The sequence below is a fragment of the Cervus canadensis genome, chromosome 15 (assembly GCF_019320065.1).
Source record: "Cervus canadensis isolate Bull #8, Minnesota chromosome 15, ASM1932006v1, whole genome shotgun sequence".
Taxonomy (NCBI): domain Eukaryota; kingdom Metazoa; phylum Chordata; class Mammalia; order Artiodactyla; family Cervidae; genus Cervus; species Cervus canadensis.
The window spans coordinates 19,076,121-19,099,734 of record NC_057400.1 but is presented as its reverse complement, the minus strand read 5'-3'; the positions used below and the strand labels follow the sequence as shown (position 1 = coordinate 19,099,734).

Below are 23,614 nucleotides of genomic sequence, written 5' to 3'. Positions count from 1 at the left end.
GATTGGATTATACTGATCTTAGAAAGCATACAGGTTTCTTGCCAGATACTTTTCACTTAGCCAGGACACAAATACCTGGTTTGCCTGCTACTTCAGTTTCCAAATATCAGGAATTCAGTGGAAATCCTTACAGTGAAGAGGCTTCCCATTGTTTCTACTGGGTCACTTCTCTAGAGATTCATTTAACCAAACCAAATTTGTCTAAAATGAATATAATTAAAAGTCAGTGTGCCTAAGAGCATTTTTGGTTATACTAATTTTTAGTGAATAATATTAATCACTTTCAGCACATTTTCCTATACAATATAAGGTATGGAACCTGTTTTATATGTTCTTGCCTTTTTAAAGTACTTTTCTATTTTTATTATTCATCAAGGATCCCAAGCTTCAGCCCAACTTATACACATTTCTGGGATTCAGATGATTGGACATCTCTTGCAAATAGGTTGAGAAGTACAAATCATGTTATTTGCTTAAATCTTGAAGATGTTTCCTGGGAAAAAGCTTATCCTGGAAAAAAAAAAAGAAAAATAGCATGATTTGGGAAAAAAATCAATAGACATTGGTGGAAAGGACTGGTTGTTTTTCCACTTTGAAACCTAAATTATAAATCATTGCTTATTTAGTTATTGCTAGATACAATTGTTTCTAAAAAGTCAATCAAAAAAGTATTTATTGAGTAATTATGTGCTAAGGAGCAGCGTCTGCGCTTTACTGGAGCAACTATGAAGAGAGACCCCACGTCCAAGGTGAGAGAAACCCAAGTAAGATGGTAGGCAATGAGAGACAGCATCAGAGGGCAGACAGACTGAAACTGCTATCACAGACAACTAGCCAATCTGATCACACGGACCACGGCCTTGTCTAACTCAATGAAACTAAGCCATGCCCTGTGGGGCCACCCAAGACGGATGGCTCATGGTGGAGCGGTCTGACAGATTGTGGTCCCCTGGAGAAGGGAATGGCAAACCACTTCAGTATTCTTGACTTGAGAGCCCCATGAATGGTATGAAAAGGCAAAAAGATAGGACACTGAAAAATGAACTCCCCAGGTCGGTAGGTGCCCAATATGCTACTAGAGATCAGTGGAGAAATAACTCCAGAAAGAATGAAGGGATAGAGGCAAAACAAAAACAACACCCAGTTATGAATGGGACTGGTGATGGAAGCAGGAGTTGATGCTGTAAAAAGCAATATTGCATAGGAACCTGGAATGTTAGGTCCATGAATCAAGGCAAATTGGAAGTGGTCAAACAGGAGATGACAAGAGTGAACATTGACATTCTAGGAATCAGTGAACTAAGATGGACTGGAATGGGTGAATTTAACTCAGATGACCATTATATCTACTACTGTGGGCAGGAATCCCTTCGAAGAAATGTAGTAGCCATCATAGTCAACAAAAGGGTCTGAAATGCAGTACGTGGATGCAATCTCAAAAATGACAAAATGATCTCTGTTCATTTCCAAGGCAAACCATTCAATATCACGGTAATCCAAGTCTATGCCCCAACCAGTAACGCTGAAGAAGCTGAAGTTGAATGGTTCTATGAAGACCTACAAGACCTTCTAGAACTAACACCCCAAAAAGATGTCCTTTTCATTATAGAGGACTGGAATGCAAAAGTAGGAAGTCAAGAAACACCTGGTGTAACAGGCAAATTTGGCCTTGGAGTACAGAATGAAGCAGGGCAAAGGCTAATAGAGTTCTGCCAAGAGAACACACTGGTCATAGCAAACACCCTCTTCCAACAACACAAGAGAAGACTCTACACATGGACATCACCAGATGGTCGACACTGAAATCAGATTGATTATATTCTTTGCAGCCAAAGATGGAGAAGCTCTATACAGTCAGCAAAAATAAGACCAGGAGCTGACTGTGGCTCAGATCTTGAACTCCTTATTGCCAAATTCAGACTGAAATTGAAGAAAATGGAGAAAACCACTAGACTATTCAGGTATGATCTAAATCAAATCCCTTATGATTATACAGTGGAAGTGAGAAATAGATTCAAGGGACTAGATCTGATAGACAGAGAGCCTGATGAACTATGGACAGAGGTTCGTGACATTGTACAGGAGACAGGAATCAAGACCATCCCCAAGAAAAAAAAAATGCAAAAAAGCAAAATGGCTGTCTGAGGAGGCCTTACAAATAGCTGTGAAAAGAAGAGAAGCCAAAAGCGAAGGAGAGAAGGAAAGATATACCCATTTGAATGCAGAGTTCTAAAGAATAGCAAGAAGAGATAAGAAAGCCTTCCTTAGTGATCAATGCAAAGAAATAGAGGAAAACAATAGAATGGGAAAGACTAGAGATCTCTTCAAGAAAATTAGAGATACCAAGGGAACATTTCATGCAGAGATAGGCACAATAAGAAATTGTAGGGACCTAACAAAAGCAGAAGATACTAAGAAGAGGTGGCAAGAATACATAGAAGAATTGTACAAAAAAGATCTTCACGACCCAGATAATCATGATGGTGTGATCACTCACCTAGAGCCAGACATCCTGGAATGTGAAGTCAAGTGGGCCTTAGGAAGCATCACTACGAAAAAAGGTAGTGGAGGTGATGGAGTTCCAGTTGAGCTATTTCAAATCCTGAAAAATGATGCTGTGAAAGTGCTGCACTCAATATGCCAGCAAATTTGGAAAACTCAGCAGTGGCCATAGGACTGGAAAAGGTCCATTTTCATTCCAATCCCAAAGAAAGGCAATGACAAAGAATGCTCAAACTACCTCACAGTTGCACTCATCTCACACACTAGTAAAGTAATGCTCAAAATTCTCCAAGCCAGGCCTCAGCAATACATGAACCGTGAACTTCCAGATGTTCAAGCTGGTTTTAGAAAAGGCAGAGGAACCAGAGATCAAATTGCCAACATCCACTAGATCATCAAAAAAGCAAGAGAGTTCCAGAAAAACATCTATTTCTGCTTTATTGACTATGCCAAAGCCTTTGACTGTGTGGATCACAATAAACTGTGGAAAATTCTTAAAGAGATGGGAATGCCAGACCACCTGACCTGCCTCTTGAGAAACCTGTATGCAGGTCAGGAAGCAACAGAACTGGACATGGGGGGAAAAAAGAGAACTGTACATGGAACAACAGATTGGTTCCAAATAGGAAAAGGAGTACATCAAGGCTGTGTATTGTCACCCTGCTTATTTAACTTATATGCAGAGTACATCATGAGAAATGCTGGGCTGGAGGAAGCACAAGCTGGAATCAAGATTACTGGGAGAAATATCAATAACCTCAGATATGCAGATGACACCACCCTTATGGCAGAAAGTGAAGATGAACTAAAGAGCCTCTTGATAAAAATGAAAGAGGAGAGTGAAAAAGTTGGCTTAAAGCTCAACATTCAGAAAATTGAGATCATAGCATCCAGTCTCATCACTTCATGGGAAATAGATGGGAAACAGTGTCAGACTTTATTTTTCTGGGCTCCAAAATCACTGCGGATGGTGATTTCAGCGATGAAATTAAAAGACGCTTACTCCTTGGAAGGAAAGTTATGACCAACCTAGACGGCATATTACAAAGCAGAGACAGTACTTTGCCAAAAAATTTCCATCTGCTCAAGCCTATGGTTTTTCCAGGAGTCACGTATGGATGTGAGAGTTAGACTATAAAGAAAGCTGAGCACCACAGAAATGATGCTTTTGAACTGTGGTGTTGGAGAAGACTCTTGAGAGTCCTTTGGACTGTAAGGAGATCCCACCGGTCCATCCTAAAGGAGATCAGTCCTGGTTGTTCATTGGAGGGACTGATGTTGAAGCTGAAACTCCAATACTTTGGCCACCTGATGCAAAGAGCTGACTCATTTGAAAAGACCATGATGCTGGGAAAGATTGAGGGCAGGAGGAGAAGGGGATGACAGAGGATGAGATGGTTGGATGGCATCACCAACTCAATGGACATGGGTTTGGGTGGACTCCAGGAGTTGGTGATGGACAGGGAGGCCTGGCGTGCTGCAGTTCATGGGGTGGCAAAGAGTCGGACACAACTGAGTGACTGAACTGAACTGACCTGATGTAATCAGTGCTGTAAGTGGTTATGTGTAAAATGTGATAGCTGCTCCATTTGTTGTTTGTTCTTGTATACCTGGAATACAGAATCATGCCTGATTTATGTACATGATCAATAACTAGCTGATGGATAAGTAAGTGAAAAAATGAATGAATCATGCTCTGGATGTGGAGGTGACACAAAGGAAAGCAGCAGCAATCTTTATAGAGAACAGGGAATGTAATTTGTACTGAATTACACAATGTGGTGGACAGAGTTAATACTTGAGTTCCATTCTTATTCTGTCTTTGGTGTCTTTGGTGACCTCGCATGTTACTAAAATATATGATGTGTAACAGATTTCTAATATATTTGCAAGTTGTAAAATATTTTGATTTGATGAAAATGAGTTCTGAAATATCCAAGATTTCTCAAGTAGAAGGAGAAAGTGGAGATTGGAATGATAGGGGAAGTGGTCAGTGAGGAGATAGTACTCGACTTGGGTAGGATTTTGATTAGGTGGGAGAACAAGAAACTAGTGGGTTTCCTTCTGTGTGTGTGCGTGTGGAGTTGCTTCAGTCTTGTCTGACTCTTTGGCTCCTCTGTCCATGGGATTCTCCAGGCAAGAACACTGAAGTGGGTTCCCATTCCCTTCTCCCGGGGATCATCCTGAACCAGGGATCAAACCTAGGCCTCCTGTGTCTCCTGCTTTGCAAGCAGATTCTTTACCTCTGAGCCACTGGGGAAGCCCTTCCTTCTGTGTAGCAGACGCTTTTACAAATATCACAATGTCAAGAGGTAGCTTAAGCACCGTTTTTACAGGTAATGAAACTAGGATAAGAAAAGAAACCACTATCTCCAGTTGAGTTAGAGAAATAAGGATTGGAGCCAGGACCGCCACACTCTAAAGCCTTTGTTCTGTTCTGTATATCCCACTAAGAAGACCAAGTGACAGTCTGTTATAGAAACAGACATATTCAGAAGAGAAGCATAGTCTAGAAATTTGGTTTTGTATTTGCATTGCTTTTGCAAATTAGCTGTCTTAGTTAGGGAAAGTTTCTCACCAAAATGAAGTTTTGTCAAACTTTTTCCCTGTGGCAGACAATGTTAAGTTGCTTCTTCAGATTATCTGTTCTCCCTTTCTGTTTTTCTAGAGGAAGTAAATATACCAAGTTAATAATACATAATTCCCTAGGCTTAGTTGTAGCTAGGGGTGGCCACGTGGCATATTTTCCCTAATGTGCTGTGAGTAGATGTGTACTAGTTGGAACGTCTGGGAATGCAATTACTTTCCACAGGAATGAATTCACCTCGTATATTCCTTTTGTGTTTTGCATCTCACACCTCTTTCTACTTGAAATTCAGATATTGCCTAGAGGTAGAGCAGACATTCTGTAGACAAGGTGACAAAAGCCACATGCTACAAATTACAGCGCAGAATGACAGCGAGGAGATTTAGGTTGTTAGCAGCATTGTGAAACCTCAGTTCCAACCCTGAACCACCAACTGCAATGCTTCATGTTACATGAGAAAACTAAGGTTTCAGTTGCTTGCTGCTAACTGATATACCAGGGTGTAAGATAGTTTATTCAGTCAATACGAGTTTCTCATAATCTCCACATCTAACTCTAGTGATACTAGAAGAGTTGAAGAATTTTAGACTTTAACAACAAAAAAGTGATTGGGCCACTTGTATGTGTTTCCTAGGGCTTCCATAACAAATTTCCATCAACTTGGTGACTTAAAACAATAGATATCGCTCTCATGTTCTAGAAACTTGTCTTGGCAGAACCATGCTCCTCCTGCAGGCTCTAGGAGAGCATTCTTTCTCACCTCTTTCTGGCTTGATAGCACCCCAATCCTTGGCATTTTCTGTTGTAGCTACACCAGATCTCTACCTTCACCTTCACCTCTGTCCTTTTTTCCTCTGTCTCATTGGGATTCTGTGTGGCTCTGTCCTTTTATTATAAGGACACCAGTCATTGGATTAGGGCCCATCCTATCCAATATGATCACATGTTAACTTACTAATTAAGTTAGGATCCTCTGCAAAGACTCAGTTTCCCCCTAATTTCACTTTCTAATGTCCTGGCAGGACATTAACTTTTGAAGGACACTATTCAACCTACTGGGGCTTCTCAGGTGGGTCAGTGGTAAAGAATCCATGTACCAGTGCAGGAAGTGTGGTTTGGATCCCTGGGTTGGGAAGATCTGCTGGAGAAGAAAATGGCAACCCAGACCAGTATTCTTGCCTGGGAAATCCCATAGAATGAAGAATCTGGTGGGCTATAGTCCAGGGGATCAAAAAAGTCTGACACAACCTGGCAACTAAACAATAACAACAGTTCAACCTATTACAGTCCTAATGTGGGGGAAAAAATGCTTAATTTAGAATGGGAGAAAAACAGACATCACAGATAGGAGACAGATGGGGAGTAAGAGAACTTTCTGCTTATGGCCCCTCATCTTCTCTATACTGTTCCTGGTACAACATAGTTAACCCCACCACTCTGGATGAGCATGAACAGGTCAGTGTCCGCAGCGCTCAGAGGTGTTGGGGGGCAGCAGAACAGTCCTGAAGCCCAGGTTAAGTGGGGAGCCCATCATAACAAATACAGGTGGGATGGATGGGTCTTGGGACTGACTCTTCTCTCATCCTTCAATTCTTTGGACCTGTGACTGTGACTCAGGTAGAAACTCTTAGAAAGGAGAGGCTTCAGGGCAGAGGTATTAGGAGGTACCTTAGGAAAAGGAGTACGTCAAGGCTGTATATTGTCACCCTGCTTATTTAACTTATATGCAGAGTACATCATGAGAAACGCTGGGTTGGAAGAAGCACAAGCTGGAATCGAGATTGCTGGGAGAAATATCAATAACCTCAGATATGCAGATGACACCACCCTTATGGCAGAAAGTGAAGATGAACTAAAGAGCCTCTTGATGAAAGTGAAAGAGGAGAGTGAAAAAGTTGGCTTAAAGCTCAACATTCAGAAAACTAAGATCATGGCATCTGGTCCCATCACTTAATGGCAAATAGATGGGGAGACAGGGGAAACAGTGTTAGACTTTATTTTTTTGGGCTCCAAAATCACTGCAGATGGTGATTGCAGCCATGAAATTAAAAGATGCTTACTCCTTGGAAGGAAAGTTATGACCAACCTAGATAGCATATTAAAAAGCAGAGACATTACTTTGTCAACAAAGGTCCGTCTGGTCAAGGCTATGGCTTTTCCAGTGGTCATGTATGGATGTGAGAGTTGGACTGTGAAGAAAGCTGAGCACTGAAAAATTGATGCTTTTGAACTGTGGTGTTGGAGAAGACTCTTGAGAGTCCCTTGGACTGCAAGGAGATCCAACCAGTCCATCCTAAAGGAGATCAGTCCTGGGTGTTCATTGGAAGGACTGATGTTGAAGCTGAAACTCCAATACTTTGGCCACCTGATATGAAGAGTTGACTCACTGGAAAAGACCCTGATGCTGGGAGGGATTGGGGGCAGGAGGAGGAGGGGACGACAGAGGATGAGATGGCTGGATGGCATCACCAACTCGATGGACATGAGTTTGAGTAAACTCCGGGAGTTGGTGATGGACAGGGAGGCCTGGCGTGCTGTGATTCATGGGGTCGCAAAGAGTCGGACATGACTGGGCGACTGAACTGAACTGAACTGAACTAAGGGTCAAAGTCACCTGAAGTAGTAGGCAAATGAGGAATCACCCAAGACTGTAATATGAGAGGCTCTCTGACAGGCACAGCACCACACCTCATGCTGTCATTTCACCTGGAAGAGGATTAAGTGGCATCTAGACTTTGTCCTTCATCATGTAAAGCAAAATATGCTTGTAATCCCTTTGTCTATAAACTCTTGAGAACAATGGTGAAGAGGGTACAACTATGAGAAGGGGACTTCCCTGGTGGTCCAGTGGTTAAGACTCTATGCTCCCAATGCAGGAGGCCTGAGTTCAATCCCTGGTCAAGGAACTAGATCCCCCATACTGCAACTAAGACCCAGCACAGCCAAATACATGCATACATAAATACTAAAAAAAAAAAAACTTGAGAAGAAGGAAACAAGATATTAATCTATGCATGAAAGCACAGAACTCATAAGCCAGAGCGCACAGAGACTATTTTCAGAGAGATAACAGGATTATGAGAAAGAGAAAGAGTATGAAGAATTTGTGAAGAAGAACCATTAGGAGAAAATGGGTATAAAACCTGTAGCTGTTAAAATAAAGAAATCAATGCTTGGATTGAAGCCTAGATCAAATACAGCTGAAAGATGATATAGCAAATTAGAATAGCAAGTTTGGTGTCTCTCCTGGAAGATACAAGGAAAAATGAAAGATCTGGGGAAAAAATGAGAGAAAGGAGATATAGAAGAGAGAAATACCTCATCATCTTTCTAAAAAAAAAAAAAAAAACCAGGATGAAGAAAAAGTGGATTAAAGGAAAGAATGCCTGAATTTTTCCTTAAATAATCAAGAGATATAAGAGCTTATTGAAGGGGCTCATTGAGACACCAAATAAATCTAGGCATATTATGATGAGATATTTGGAGGAAGTACTCATGGCATGTGTTTTGTTTGGCTGAATTTATCCCTTTCCTCCCTCTTTCGATAGCAAATTTTATATATTACGGAGTCTGGCAAAGCAAAATATTCACCCTACCAACTTCTCTTGCAGCTAGACGTGGCCATGTAAGGGAGTCCTGTATCATACTACAAATGGCTGCTCTTGCACCAACCGTCCTATCCAGCATAGGAATATCATCAATAATACTGTAATAAGTTTGTGTGGAGACCAACAGTAAGTAGACTTATTGTGGTGATCACTTCTGCTGTATAAAAGTATTGAATCTATATTTTACACCTGAAATTTAGTTTTGTATGTAAATTATCATTTATAATTTTTTAAAACTTCAGCTCTTAAATGAAAAAATTGATAAATTGGACTTCATCAAAGTATAAAAATCTGTTCTTCCAAAGATACGATTAAGAATTTGAACAGTCAAACCGCTGATTGGAAAAAAATATACTCTCTATGCATCTATCTCAGAAATATTTGTAACCAGATAAAAGAACTGATATAAAAGATTTGTAACCAGTTGTAAAGAACTCTTAAAACTCAATAATAAGACCAACAATTCAGTTAAAAATATAGTCAAAGATCTAAAGAAAACCTTTCCAGAAGACACGCAAATAGCCAATATGCATGTGAAAACATGTACCATGTTATTTGTCCTTAGGGAAATGCAAGTGAAAACCATAGTTGAAGTAGCCACTAATATTAAGTCAAAAATATTTACAATCTCAATTGCTGGCTAAAATATCCAGCAGCTGGACCATGGATGACTCACTGGTTGCAATGTAAAATGGTATTACACTCAACAAAACTGGCAGACTCTTCAAAGATATAAAATATACCCTTACCATGTAATCCAGAAAATCTACTTTGAGGTGTTTACCCGAGGAAACTGAAAACCAAAGGCTTGTACACAAATTCTCACAGCAGCTTTTTTTGTTACACCCTCCAGAGTGGAAGAAATCTGAATGCTTGCCAACAGGTGAGTTGATAATTGCTGCAGTATATTCATTCAGTGGTACACTCAGTTAGTCAGTTTAGTTACTCAGTTGTGTCTGACTCTTTGCAACCCCATGAACCGCAGCACAACCAGGCCTCCCTGTTCATCACCAACTCCCGGAGTCCACCCAAACCCATGTCCATTGAGGGGTGATGCCATCCAACCATCTCAACCTCTGTCATCCCCTTTTCCTGCCCTCAATCTTTCCCAGCATCAGGGTCTTTTCCAATGAGTCAGCTCCTCACATCAGGTGGCCAAAGTATTGGAGTTTCAGCTTCAACGTCAGTTCTACCAATGAACACCCAGGACTGATCTTTAGGATGGACTGGTTGGATCTCCTTGCAGTCCAAGGGACTCTCAAGAGTCTTCTCCAACACCACAGTTCAAAAGCATCAATTCTTCGGCGCTCATCTTTCTTTACAGACCAAGTCCAACTCTCACATCCGTACATGACCACTGGAAAAACCGACTAGACAGACCTTTGTTGACAAAGTAATGTCTCTGCTTTTTAATATACTGTCTAGGTTCATCATAACTTTCCTTCCAAGGAGTAAGCGTCTTTTAATTTCATGGCTGCAGTCACCATCTGCGGTACTCAGCAATAAAAAACAAACTACTGATACACACAGCAACACAGATGACTCTCAAAAATATCCTGCACAGAAGAAGTCAAATTATAGGGTATACAGTGTGATTCCATTTATATGAAATTTTAGAAGAGATAAACCTAATTTGTAGTGTCAGAGAGCACATCAGTGGTTGCCCAGGACTTCCAGATATGACCTTGACCAAAGCTGTTAGGCTTCCTTTCATTTTCAGTCAGATTCTCCCTTCACCCATGTCTCTGCTTTAAAACATGCTTGTGCTCAGTCACTCAGTTGTGTCAGACTCTGTGAACCCATGGACTGTAGCCTGCCAGGGTCCTCTGTCCGTGGAATTTTCCTTTCAAGAATATGGGAGTGGGTTGCCATTTTCTTCTCCAGGGGATCTTCCTGACCCAGGAATTGAACCCATGTCTCTTGTGTCTCCTGCACTGGCAGGCAGATTCTTTACCACTGTGCCCCCTAGGGCTTTAAAATGGGAAATACTGTAATTTAGTGGGTGCCAACTCTTGGTCCATGAACTAATGTGCTGTGAAATAAGGGGAAAAAATCAGACAGGTAGGAAGTTTTTCAAGGTGTTAAATTTATTCAGTTGTAAGTGACTTTATTATTGTGAAATTACCTCTTTGTAATTTGATGTTAAAATATCTATTTATTTATGCAATTGTGATAGTCAGTGATGAATTTTGTTTTTTAAAATAGATATTTAACAAGTTCAAATATTAAAAGAAGAAAGAAGATGAAGGGGTGTAAGAGAATGTCATATTCTGTCTTGATTTAGCAAAGATATTTATTTTAAGGCTTCCCTGGTAGCTCAGTAGTAAAGAACCCACCTGCCAATGCAGGGGATGCATGAGGTGCAGGTTCAATCCTTGGGTTGGGAATATCCCCTGGAGAAGGCAGAAGAACCACTCCAGTATTATTGCCTTTGAAATCCCATGGACAAAGGAGCCTGGCGGGGTACAGTTCATGGGGTCGCAAAGAGTTGGATGACTTAGGGACTAAACAACAACAATCTATTTTAAAAATCCATAAAATTACAGACATAAAAAATAGGAACTATAGCAACAGAGAAACAAAATAACAAAAACTAGAATTTTAACTAAAATCAAAAGTTTTATGTTAAATTAGACATGTTATAGGAAACTTTCACATGGAATTTACAACAGTGAGAACTCTTGAATATTTAAAACATTTTTTAAAATGCAAGTTATTCAGCAAAAAATTGTCATCTATGAAGATGAATATAGTATTTAAAAGGACAATTCACATAAGTGTATAATAAACATGTAAATTGATTCTCAAGCCCACTACTAATTACAGACATAAAAATTAAAACAACAATAAAATACTACTTTATAACCACCAAACTTCTTTCCAGATAGCTCAGTGGTAAAAAATCTGCCTGCCAATGCAGGAAACACAAAGAAACACAGATTCAATCCCTGGGTCAGGAAGATGCCCTGGAGTAGGAAATGGCAACCCACTCCAGTATTCTTGCCTTGAAACTTTCATGGACAGAGTTGGACATGACTGAGTGACTCCACACACAATTACCAAATTAGCAAAAGTTAGAAGGCAAGTAAGGATGGGGGTAGGTGGGGATGGTGGTAGAGACATCTTTTTACATGGACAGCTACTGGAAGATAAAATGTTCCAGTACTGGAGAGAAGCTGATAGTGCCTGGTGAAATAAGTGTGCTTGGGCCCTATGACCCAGCTCATGAAAACCACAAGGCATGATGAAGGAGTTTCACAGCATCACTACTGTTGTAGTAGGGAATGGTGGGCAACTTGAGAAAAAGGCCAAGGAAAATGAGGTTTATGCATATTTGGGATGATCTCACAAACATGAAAATGGCAAGAAATTGATATGTAACAGTAGTGTTTATGCAAGTTAATAGCGCATATGAAAAACACTCTTCAGTTTCCAAGGATACAATATATCTAAATAACCACTTGGATGGAAAGTTGAAAGAATGATAAGAAGGAAGGAGTGATCAAAGGAAAATATAGTAAAATAAGAATGAAATTGAATAGAACGAGATGATTTTAACATATTGATGATAAAAATGATGAATTGAAAAATATCATTAATCTTATATAGCTTTAAAAAATTAATCAAAGGAATGACAGTGAATCAGCACTTTAGGATTCATGTGGAAAAGAGAGTGAACTGTGACCCAGTGTGACTCACCAACCCAGTGCTGCTCTAGATACCTACATGGTACTCCTGAGTGTTTGTATATTGCTTACCACTGAAGTATGCACTAGTTTCTCTAAATCCTTCAGCTAGTAAACTCCCACAAGGAAGATTCTCTGGTTCGACTTTCTTCAATGCCTGACCCATTATGTTGCAAATATTAGGCACTCAGTAATATTTTACTCTTTAGATTAATAGAACCAAAAAGTTGGCATTCTACAGCATGGGGCTTCCTTGGATCTATCCTCAAGTGATTACACCAGATGTGTTGGAACTGCTGCACCTGCTATCATCCTTAAAAATCACTATTCTCACCCCCTTAAGTGTTGCTGCCAGTTTGTTTTGCATTTTTCTGGTAAGAAGATATTTCCTATACTAGGTGTTTTTATAGCACTTCTATGGCTTTGTTGTGTGTTGATACCTTTAGGTCCTAATAGATCCTCTCATAAGAGTATGAGATTTTCGATTCTTTTTGGAACATGAGAAAAAAAAAATTGTTTGTGGGCTGTTTCTCTCACAGACCTCTTATTCCTCTCCCCCTACCACACTCTGACTTCCACTTTTCCACTATGTCCTGGATGTTTTACTTCTGTGCTTCCTCTGTGTGTTCAGCAGTGGCCTTTTAAGTAGTTGGTGCCATGTAACGATGTGGAAAAGGTAGGCAACCACGCTTGCACAGAGTCAAATCCTGCATAAGCCAGGTATTAACCATATGATCTTGGGCAAGTTATTGAGTTTCTCCAGCTGAGCTTTCTCATTTCTAATGTGAAGAAAATAGTACTTTGTATATTGTTTTTATGGGAATTTGATAATGTTAATATGGAAAGTTGAAACTTTGCAGCTTAACCTTTTGATGTACCTATACATTTTAACACTGTGAAAAGTCGATAGTCTCACATATTATGTCCCATCCCCCCAAAATCATTAGTTTCTAAAATTTTTAAACAGTTAATAAGCAGAGAGATTCACTTCAATCCCTAGCTTACTCAATTTAAAATCATATCATGCCTTGCAACTTGCCCTATTCTTGAAACCTCAATCTGTAATTCTTACTCATATTTCTGAGATAAGTTTAAAAACAGGGTGAAGCTTTTGGAGGTAATGATGATATAGTTGGACACGTTAACGGCTAGTAAAAACAAAGCTGAAAACAGAACTTATCTTCAGGAAGTACTATAATGTCTCCTGAGCTAAATAAAATAGTATTAGTGAGAAACCTCTGTACAATTTCTGTTCAAAGTAGCAGAGAGGGAATGAGAAACTCACTCATAAAATGCTGAAAATAAAGGGGGAGAGTAGCAAAGCATAACAAAGATTTGATCAACTTTTGGAAGCCAGAAGGTCTATAGAGCCATGTTGACAGATGAATCACAGGGGAGAGAGCTGCCAGTGAGAGCAAGCACAGGAGAAAATTCTCAGTTGAGGAGGGAGAATTCATGGTGGAAGACCCTATGAGAAAAGGAAATGAATTTGAGGCTGTTGGTTAAAGAGCTGCTTATAGAATGACTGTATCTAAGGACCTTATCTCCTCCCCACCTTGAAACGGTTCTTGCCCAGCGCTGCTTATGTTGTCAGGGTTTGCAAATGGCCAGACGCTAGAGATGTGCTCTGTGCAGGATACCGAGCCTTCCTTCTGTCAGAGAATGACTTTCTGAAGCCCTGTTGTAAAATGAACTCAAAGTGTGTGTTGGTTTCTGTTATTTAGAAGTAAAGCCAGTGTGATTAAAACGAACATCACTACCACCACCACTTTGCCTGTAATTCAGTTCTGAAAGAGACATGAAAAACAAGGGTGAAAAATTGCTCCCTCAGCAAGAAATATTCATCCCCTTTCTCCTCCCTAACCACTGGCAACCACTGACTTTCTTCTTGTCTTCATAGATTTGTTTTTTTCCAGAATATCATATATGTGGAATCACATAGTATGTAGACTCTTTAGGATGTCTTCTTTTGCTTTGCAATATGCAGTTAAGATTCCTCCATGGGTTATCATGGCTAGATAGCTCATTTCTTCTTAGAGATGAATAATATTCCATTGTCTGAATGGACCACAGTTTATCTATTCACTTACTGGCGGGCATGTTGCTTGCTTTCAGGTTTTGGCGACTACAAAACAACGAGCTATGATTATTCTTGTGCAAGTTTTTCTGTGGAGATAAGTTTTCCATTCACTTGGGTAAATACCAAAGAGCACAACTGTTGTATTACACGGTAAGAGTATGCTTGGTTTTGTAAGAAACTGCCAAACTGTCTTCTGAAGTGACAACCAGCAATGAATGAGTGTTTCTGTACATCCTCATCAGCATTTGGTGTTGCTAGTGTTTCGGATTTTGACTGTCCTAAGAGGTGTATGGTGGTATCTCATTGATGTTTTAATTTTCAGTTTCCTAATGACGAGTGCAGGGCTTTGCCTGGGGCTCAGCAGTAAAGAATCCACCTATAACGTGGGAGCCGCAGGAGACGTGGGTTCAATCCATGAGTCAGGAAGATCCCCTGGAGAAGGGCATGGGCACCCACTCCAGTATTCTTGTCTGGAGAATCCCATGGACAGAGAAGCCTGGTGGGCTACAGTCCATAGGGTTGCAGAGTCAGACAGTGACTTAGCACTGCACGGCAACAACATGTGCTAATTAACAATTTTTCATTTTTTCATTTTCATTTTTCATTTGCCACTTGTATATCTTCTTTAATGAGTTTTCTATTCAGGTCTTTTGGCCTTTTTAAATAAAAATAATTTATTTTTTCATTTTTTACAGTTACTTAAATTTACGTTTTTGTGAAAATATATTCAAATTTTATAGACTGCATACAATTACACTTCACTTTTAAATTGCTGTCAACAGAACAGAGGGTGTGTGAAAAATCTTGGTTAAAATAATTAATGATAGTACTCAACTAAGTTTAAGAAAAATTAATTTTATGAAAAAATTATGTAATAGTTTATAACTTATGTGAACTTATGTTTTATTATTAATCCAAATATCACTGGTATATGAATAGAGCAACCAGATGTGCACAAAAATTATACTGTTGTCTTTGATATTTTGCAAATTTTCAGTCATTTAAAAATGATAATTTTACGCATAGTTGTTGTAAATGTAAATTTTCAAAGTAGGAGAATAAAATATTTGTTGAGTGGTTTGATAGCTTTAGTTTAAAAGTTTTCATACTTTCACTCATGATAGGGCGGCTTCCATATTTACTCTTTCCTGAGCTCCCTGAGTGTTATGGGCGGGACTAAACCATGTTCTTTCCCCTGGCAGACAATTTGTTGTACACCAACTTCCCCCACCCCAGGGCCTTCGAAAAAGAAAATTCCATAAGACTGTTACACTCTCCCCTCATTACACAGCTCTACTAAGGCTATGGACACAGAGCCTAACAGCTGCTTGAAAAGAGAGAAAAGGAATAGGATAATACAGAAATGCAGTTGTTTTTGAAAGATTACTATTTACAAACACTACCTTATCTTACCTTACCTTGATTAAGGTGTGAACATGATTCCCTAAGAGCACAGAGAAGCAGCAGTGGTGAACGCTCAGTGCACAGTCAGGTTAAGAACAGCCTCTCTGTGTGACTTGGGAGTAAATTTTTAAGTGAACTTTTGTGTTATGGGTCATGGGTCCTGAATCCTGTGATGACAGTTCACCAGAGAGGACAGAAGATGAATCGATTTTGACTCAATAATAGAATAATAAAGTGACATATATCTATATATTTTTACATAGACATGTTTCAATGATAAATATTCACATTTTTAAGATGTCTCCTTAAGCATATTTTAGTACTCAAATGTAAAGTCAAAAGAGTCTAGAAATCACTGCAGAGAGGATGTGTGTCGACCTGTGGGCTGTGGACCGCCTGGTGCAGAAGGGAGGTTCTAAGGGACCCTGCAGGGGTGCGTTGAGGTGTGATTTGGGAGCACGTTTCTATAATAAGCTGCTTCGCTCTTGTGCACACTGCTGTTGGAAAACTGTCACACACAGGGTTTAAGGAAGTTTGTCCTGCTGCGCTGTGGAGAAAGGAAGAGTCAAGAAACTAAAGTTAGGAACATGTATTGTGGTTCATTTAAAATTTTATTTTTTTTCACAATAGAAAAAGTTGAAATATAGTTGGTTTACAAAGTTGTGTTACTTTAAGGGGTACCACAAAGTGATTTAGCCATACACATACATATGTTCTTTTTCAGATTCTTTTCTCTTACAGGCTACTACAAGGTATTGAATATAGGTCCCTGTGCTATAATTAGGTCCTTGTTGGTCATCTATTTTATACATAGTAGTGTGTATATGTTAATCCCCAAACTCCCAGTTTATCCCTCTTCATACTGCAGTTTATTCATTCAGAACTTAGCTGGTGAAAGCCAGCTCTAAGGGGAGTGGCAGTGGGGATAGGGAAGAAAGGCTGGATTCTAAGAACATCTTGAAGGTAATAGATATGAACTTTTCTGTCTAAATATAGGGGGTTTAGGAACAGAATGAAACTCCGTGTCAACATTTTAAAGAATTATTTCTCCCAAAAAACTATCTAGTTGCCCATTCCCATCCCACTGTCCCAAATTGTAGATCCACTAAAAATATGTGGTTTGCCCAAGATCACACATCTTCATAGTGACAGACTGAATAGAAACCAAACTTTTAGTCAGTAAGGCCAATAGTCTTGCCACCAAAACATGAGTCATATATGTTTCCAGGTGTTGAGAAACTTGGTCTGCTATTCAATATTTTGTTGAGGATAATCTACACGTTAAGCAATATGCACAGTGCTCAGTGCTTGAATTACAGTGGTGAATAAACATGCTGCTGCTGCTGCTAAGTCACTTCAGTCGTGTCCGACTCTGTGCGACCCCATAGACGGCAGCCCACCAGGCTCTTCTGTCCCTGGAATTCTCCAGGCCAGAACACCGGAGTAGGTTGCCATTTCCTTCTCCAAATATGCTACTTGCCCTCATTTAACTCTATGTCTGGTTGATAAAACAGTGATACTTATGCCAGAGAAGTTTTAGGATGTGAAATTGGTGCAGTGATGGGGGTGTGATGAGTTATTTGAATGTCTCTTAGTTTGGGGCATGCTGGGTTTGATGTCTGTGTTTCATGTACATACAAATTGCCTCATTCTCCCTGCAAGCTGCAGGGATGTATTTATTTATGTATGTATGTAGATTAAGCAAACCTTCCCTAGGTGTCTTTTCAGATGAGAGAGAGAAGTGTAAATAGTGAGGAGAAGGTTTATCACATCCGTTAAAAAATACCCTTCATGAGTGTAGCAATGTGACCGACCTCTGGCTTGTGGAGAAGAATATAAGGTTGTTTTACCAGGTGGAACAAAGTTGCAGGGTTTTGACATGATTTTTTTTTTTTAATCATTAGTGAGGTACATCTTTCTTCTGTAAAGTGTGTCTTGTCTCCAGATGGTTTTCTTTTTCTTTTTTTAGATTCTACTATACTTTGGAAACCAGAGACAAAGCACAAAGGCAGTATTAGCTGTTTGCAGCCTATACTCTGTAAATTGGCTATTAGCCAGGTGTCCTCATAGAGATGGGCAATGTGCCTTTGTCCTCCCTTGTGTCAAGAGTAGGAAAATGAATCAACTTGGACATGCTTTAGATGATTTTCAGCATGAAAACTGAAATCCATAGGTTTAAAATGAATTTACTCTCTAAATATTTGCACTGAATAAAGTTTAAATGAAAATACTCTGTGACTATTCAAAGACAGAACTTTGAGAAATAATATTAGAATCATTTCAGAGAATCTAAAGAAACACATTGAACAAAAGTATCTGTGGATAGAAGTGGACACACCACTGAATGTGACTGCTTGAATATAGTTCTGATAGATTTTTCTAGCTTTTAAAGAAAATTTTTATGTTGAGGAAAAGGTTTGGGTGTTTTAATATGCTCACATGATATAATCTACTTTTTTATTCTTTTCTTAAATAAGGAAGAATAAACATCAAGGAAAAAATTTGAAAACTGTAGTATTTAATAATTCACTAATAGCAGAATACCCAAATACCTTTTAAAAAATAGAATAGAGCCAGGAAGTCAAGTTCTATATGATTATAGAGGAATAGAAATATTTTTACTTATTTTGGTTTATAACTTGAATTTAAAACTAAAGGGAAAGCAGGAGGAAAAGGAAGAGGAGGAAAGGGGGATATTTTGATAGGTTTTTAAAAGAATTCTTTTGAAGATTTTCTTTTTTAGTTTAGAGAAACAGGTACAAGTTATGTAGTGTTCTTCTGTGATTCTGGTTTTGCACACTCAGAGATAGACCATACCGTTTATTGTTAATTTGATCTAAAGGCTTTCTTTTCCATATTTAGACATTATGTTGGTATAGCTGGTAATTTGCATAAGAGAAATAAATTACCCTCATATTAAAAGGAGTTGAAGTGTCTTAAATGCTTATGCAGCCACAAGTAGAACAGTTAGAAACACACTGCTTATATTTCTTAATTATTGATATTTATTTATGAGAGTAATTTTCTGCTTACCAGTTGTCATTAATCCTTACAGCTTTATGGTTCATATGCTCCCTTATGCATGTGGTATTGACTTTGTTTAACAAATTGTATTATTCATACTGTTTTCTAAATTTGCTGCAGAAACTTGGCATTCTACAAAGTCTTGAACTGAAGGAAAGAATTTTCCTGATGAAACTTGCATTGGCCTAACAGAACCATGACCAATGTGCATGATCAAAGCCCCCAGAGAGTTAACGATAATAAGGTAAATGGGGACCTCAGAGGTACCGCTTAAGGGAGATAAGTTCTGAGCAGGCTCTGAAGATCTTATTTTTTGGGAGCTTGCAGTTCCAAGGGGAAATGAATATCTCTCTTCATTTCATTGTCCCTGGAGCCCTGATCACTGGTGGAAATAGTATACTCCATGATTATACCAATCTTTAACAATATTTCTCAGAACAAGTTCATATGTTTAACAAGAAATACCCCTGAGTGCTGTTTAAATGCACTCATAGTTCTCTTATGAAGTCACTTGGCAAAGACTTGTTATGCTCTGATTAGCTTATTCGTTCATTCTGGATCTGATAAGAGAGTTTTGGGGCATTGTCTGTCAACTTGCAAGAAATTAGGACAGCAAATGCCTTTGAATTGTCTTTGCTTATTTAACCATGCCTCTGCAGATGTTCACTATTTTAATATGTCTTTTATTTGGAAAGTGCACTATTTGTTTAATCAATTAGAGATGTACAATGCCGAATAAATGAAGTTTATAAGTAGATTAAAATGCTAAAGAGACATACTTCCCCCTCAAATGAGTGTCAACCTTGCATATCAACATATGGTTAATTCTGAACGTCAAAAGATCATTTTCAGGCTCCCTTAGTTCATGGAATGATAATAAAAAATTACACAGTATGTAGTTTATGAAGGCAACCCATAATGATAGCTTTGCTTGTACTTAGGTTATTTACAAATGAGTATAAGTTAATTTTTCTGTAAGAAAGGAAATATGAGACTGCAGCTGCTGCTTTATGGATCAAATTATTTTAAATAATTCTGTGAACTCATTAGTGGTATTTTCAAGAAGTACAATGCAAAACTCAACTCCTACTACTCTTGATTTCCCCAACTTCTGTTTACTCCTGTTATTTTAATATGGATAAGTTAGGGAGGTGGAAATGTGGTGCAACAGAAGAAATTATTAGACTTCTGAGTTGGATACAGGGACGTAGCACTGGATAGCTCCACGGGTTGCCATTCTATAGGCTCCATGAAGGGCATTCCTGGTGGTGTGCAGCGTTCATCATGGCTCACCAGAGATTAATGTTGGAAACTCGATTAAACAGTGTTGGGCAAAGTTCTTGGCTCTTTGAACCTTCGTTTCCTTGTCTATAAAATGGAGATTATTTTACTTACCAGATATTGTTGTTTTGTCAGTTACAAAGGAATTTACCTACTGGATGTGATTCTTTTGTGAAGATGGGGTTTTCCAAGAGTTTATTCCCATAACAGCACTTAACATAGTACCAACACATGTGTATGTGTGCTAAGTTGTTTCAGTCGTGTCTGACTCTATGTGACCCTATGGACTGTAGCCCTCCAGGCTCCATGGGATTCTCCAGGCAAGCACACTGGAGTGGGTTGCCATGCCCTCCTCCAGGGGATCTGCCCAACCCAGGGATCGAACACACGTCTCTGACATCTCCTGCACTGGCCGGGGGTTCTTTACCACTAGAGCCCCCTGGTGGGTGCTTAATAACTTAGCTTTGCAAGTAGGTAGATAAGACTGAAATCCAACAAATCGATTTAAAAAGGGGGAAAAGATGATATTCACTTATGTGTAAAACTTAAAGGAAAAATGAAATCAGTCGGAAAGGCAGTCTTAAGCATTTATGTGGCACCTGAGGTTTGGTCCTTACACTGAATGCAGACCTTAGGAGGGCAAGTGACACAGAATGGACAGATGCATATTACCAGAAGTTTGAAATCTTCACATATTTAAAACTCCTCCTGCTTGTGTTTCGTGACAAACAGGAAAACTGATAGAGAGTCTGTGGTGCTTCCATTTCAGGTTTAAAATTCTTTCAGAATAATTCATTTTACTATTTCTATTCCAACCCATTTTTTCTAAGTGTTTTAGAAAAGACTTTAATAATTAGCAGTGCTACACTAATATGTGCATGCACACACAAATATGTGCACACCCACAACCTACAGATCTTGGATACTTAACTTTAAAATGTTAATTTCTATCATATAAATTTTAGACTTTTACCACAAAATAGAAAGCAGACATTGCAAATTGTTTTTCAGAAAAAGATATTACAACAGAGAAGGTAGAAGAAAGTTTGTATAATTCAATATAATAAAAATAAAAGTGTAATGACAATTACTATAGCTATCAATCTTCAATAATTTGTGAGGAATCCAGCTTTAAATGCGATGAAGCTTTATAAGATTTGTGATTACAGAGTGTAAAATATAACAGATGCTACAATATTTAGATGCCTGCTGGCATTTACCTTTTTCTCTGCACAGTTCATTTCAACTATATGAAAATTTTATGTGCTATATAAAAGTAGAGAAAAAGAAATTTATTTGTAAAATAACCACAGGAGAATTGATGGTGTTTCAGCAATGTGGTATTTGATTCTGTTTGACCAGATGAACTATGTGAGAAAGTGGAGAATTTGATGATACAGTATTACTTTCAGTTTTCATATGGTGGAAGATGCACAGGTCACAAAATAACACTGGTGTTGAATTCAATTACTTTCTCTGTGGTGTTCAGAGCTGACTTTTTAGGATGGGAGCCCTACTGTTCACTGGAGAAATGGTTTTGCTTTGAGGATTGCAATGGAGAGTTGCTGGCATTGGTGACTTCGGAGAAATGGCCAATGTTATGTTTCAGAGGCAACATGCTTGGGGTGCAACATCTCATTTTTTAAAACCACATTATACAGGGCATTAAATGTTAGTCTTCTTTAAAAAATTCTTTTGCTGTCTTATGTATGTTCATGTTGTAAACATGATTTTAAATTCCAGATATCCTAAAATAAACAAAACTCCAAATTGCCTACCTTTGAAGATTTGTTCCCTCTTTTAAAAGGTTTAAAATTTCCCATTACACCATATATTTTTTCAGAAAAACATTTTCTTGAGAAAATAATGAAAACATTTCTAGATCTGCAAGCTAGATACCTTGAAGTTATTCTTGGACACCTTTATCTCCATCTTCCTTACATCCCCAAATCATCAACTTCTATCCGTTTTTATCTTCTGTGCCTGTGTGCATGCTCAGTTGCTCCGTCGTGTGTGGCTCTTTGCAACGCTATGGACTGTAGCCCACCAGGCTCCTCTGTCCCTGGAATTCTCGAGGCAAGAACACCGGAGTAGGTTGTTGTGCCCTCCTCCAGGGGATCTGCCTGACACAGGAATCGAACCCGTGTCTCCTGAGTCTCCTGCATTGCAGGCAGGTTCTTTACCCACTGAGCCATTAAATGGATATCTTCTAATATCCATTAAATCTGTCTGCTTTGACAAATGGATAAGGAAGCTGTGGTACATATACACCATGGAATATTACTCAGCTGTTAAAAAGAATTCATTTGAATCAGTTCTAATGAGATGGATGAAACTGGAGCCCATTATACAGAGTGAAGTAAGCCAGAAAAATAAAGATCATTACAGCATACTAACACATATATATGGAATTTAGAAAGATGGTAATGATAACCCTATATGCAAAACAGAAAAAGAGACACAGATGTACAGAACAGACTTTTGGACTCTGTGGGAGAAGGCGAGGGTGGGATGTTCCGAGAGAACAGCATGTATATTATCTATGGTGAAACAGACCACCGGCCCAGGTGGGATGCATGAGACAGGTGCTCGGGCCTGGTGCACTGGGAGGACCCAGGGGAATCGGGGGGAGGGGGAGGTGGGAGGGGGGATCGAGATGGGGAATACATGTAACTCCATGGCTGATTCATGTCAATGAATGACAAAACCCACTGCAATGTTGCGAAGTAATTAGCCTCCAACTAATAAAAATAATTGAAAAAAAAAAATCTGTCTGCTTCTCATTCTACAAGTACAATTTGTACTACTCTGCCTGGAATAACGGGAACATCTCTTTTTCTCCCTGCATCTATGTTTCTAGAGCAAATTTATTTTCCATAATTTTCAAAATGTAAACCTGACCTTGTTCTACCTATATTTACTTCAAGAATCCCACTGTTCTCAGAACGAAGACCAACTTTCTTAATAAGGGCCCATGAACATTGATTTGGCTTTGAAACTGCCAACTCCCAGATGTATCTCCCCTGGCTCTTTGCAGTCTTGAGTCCTCTTCTGCGCTTGTGGGACCTAAAAGCCTTTACTATTGAATTTCCCCTATGCCAGCAGCCCTGCAGATTGAAACACATATAACCTTGGATCTGCATGAAGATGTGCCAAGCACACCAATAATTTTAAAGTTTCCAGATCCGCAACATCCACATGGACTTTTTTTCCTGTGAATGATCTGCATCAAGAAGGTGTCTGCAGGTGAGGCATCCTGCTGCCTCTCCCTTCCATGTTCACTTTCACAGTCACTCTTTTGCTTTACAAACAGACAAAAGAAAGTGGACCTTTCATTCATTCTGATCCTAACTGTGGAACACTGCATCAGATAGTAAAGTCTCTGGGGCCCCGAAAGAGGAACGACTGTCAACAACAAGGCACCATGTATTTTCCATTTTGA

At 39.1% G+C, this 23,614-nt stretch overlaps 1 long non-coding RNA gene across 1 annotated transcript; it reads left to right on the top strand.

The window, feature by feature from the left end:
• Positions 1 to 8,695: 8,695 nt before the first annotated feature.
• Positions 8,696 to 22,502, top strand: LOC122453580. Its single transcript, XR_006273113.1, has 4 exons — positions 8,696 to 8,823; positions 12,601 to 12,757; positions 14,499 to 14,613; positions 19,012 to 22,502. It is a non-coding gene; the product is annotated as an uncharacterized LOC122453580 (long non-coding RNA).
• The last annotated feature ends 1,112 nt before the right edge of the window (positions 22,503 to 23,614 follow it).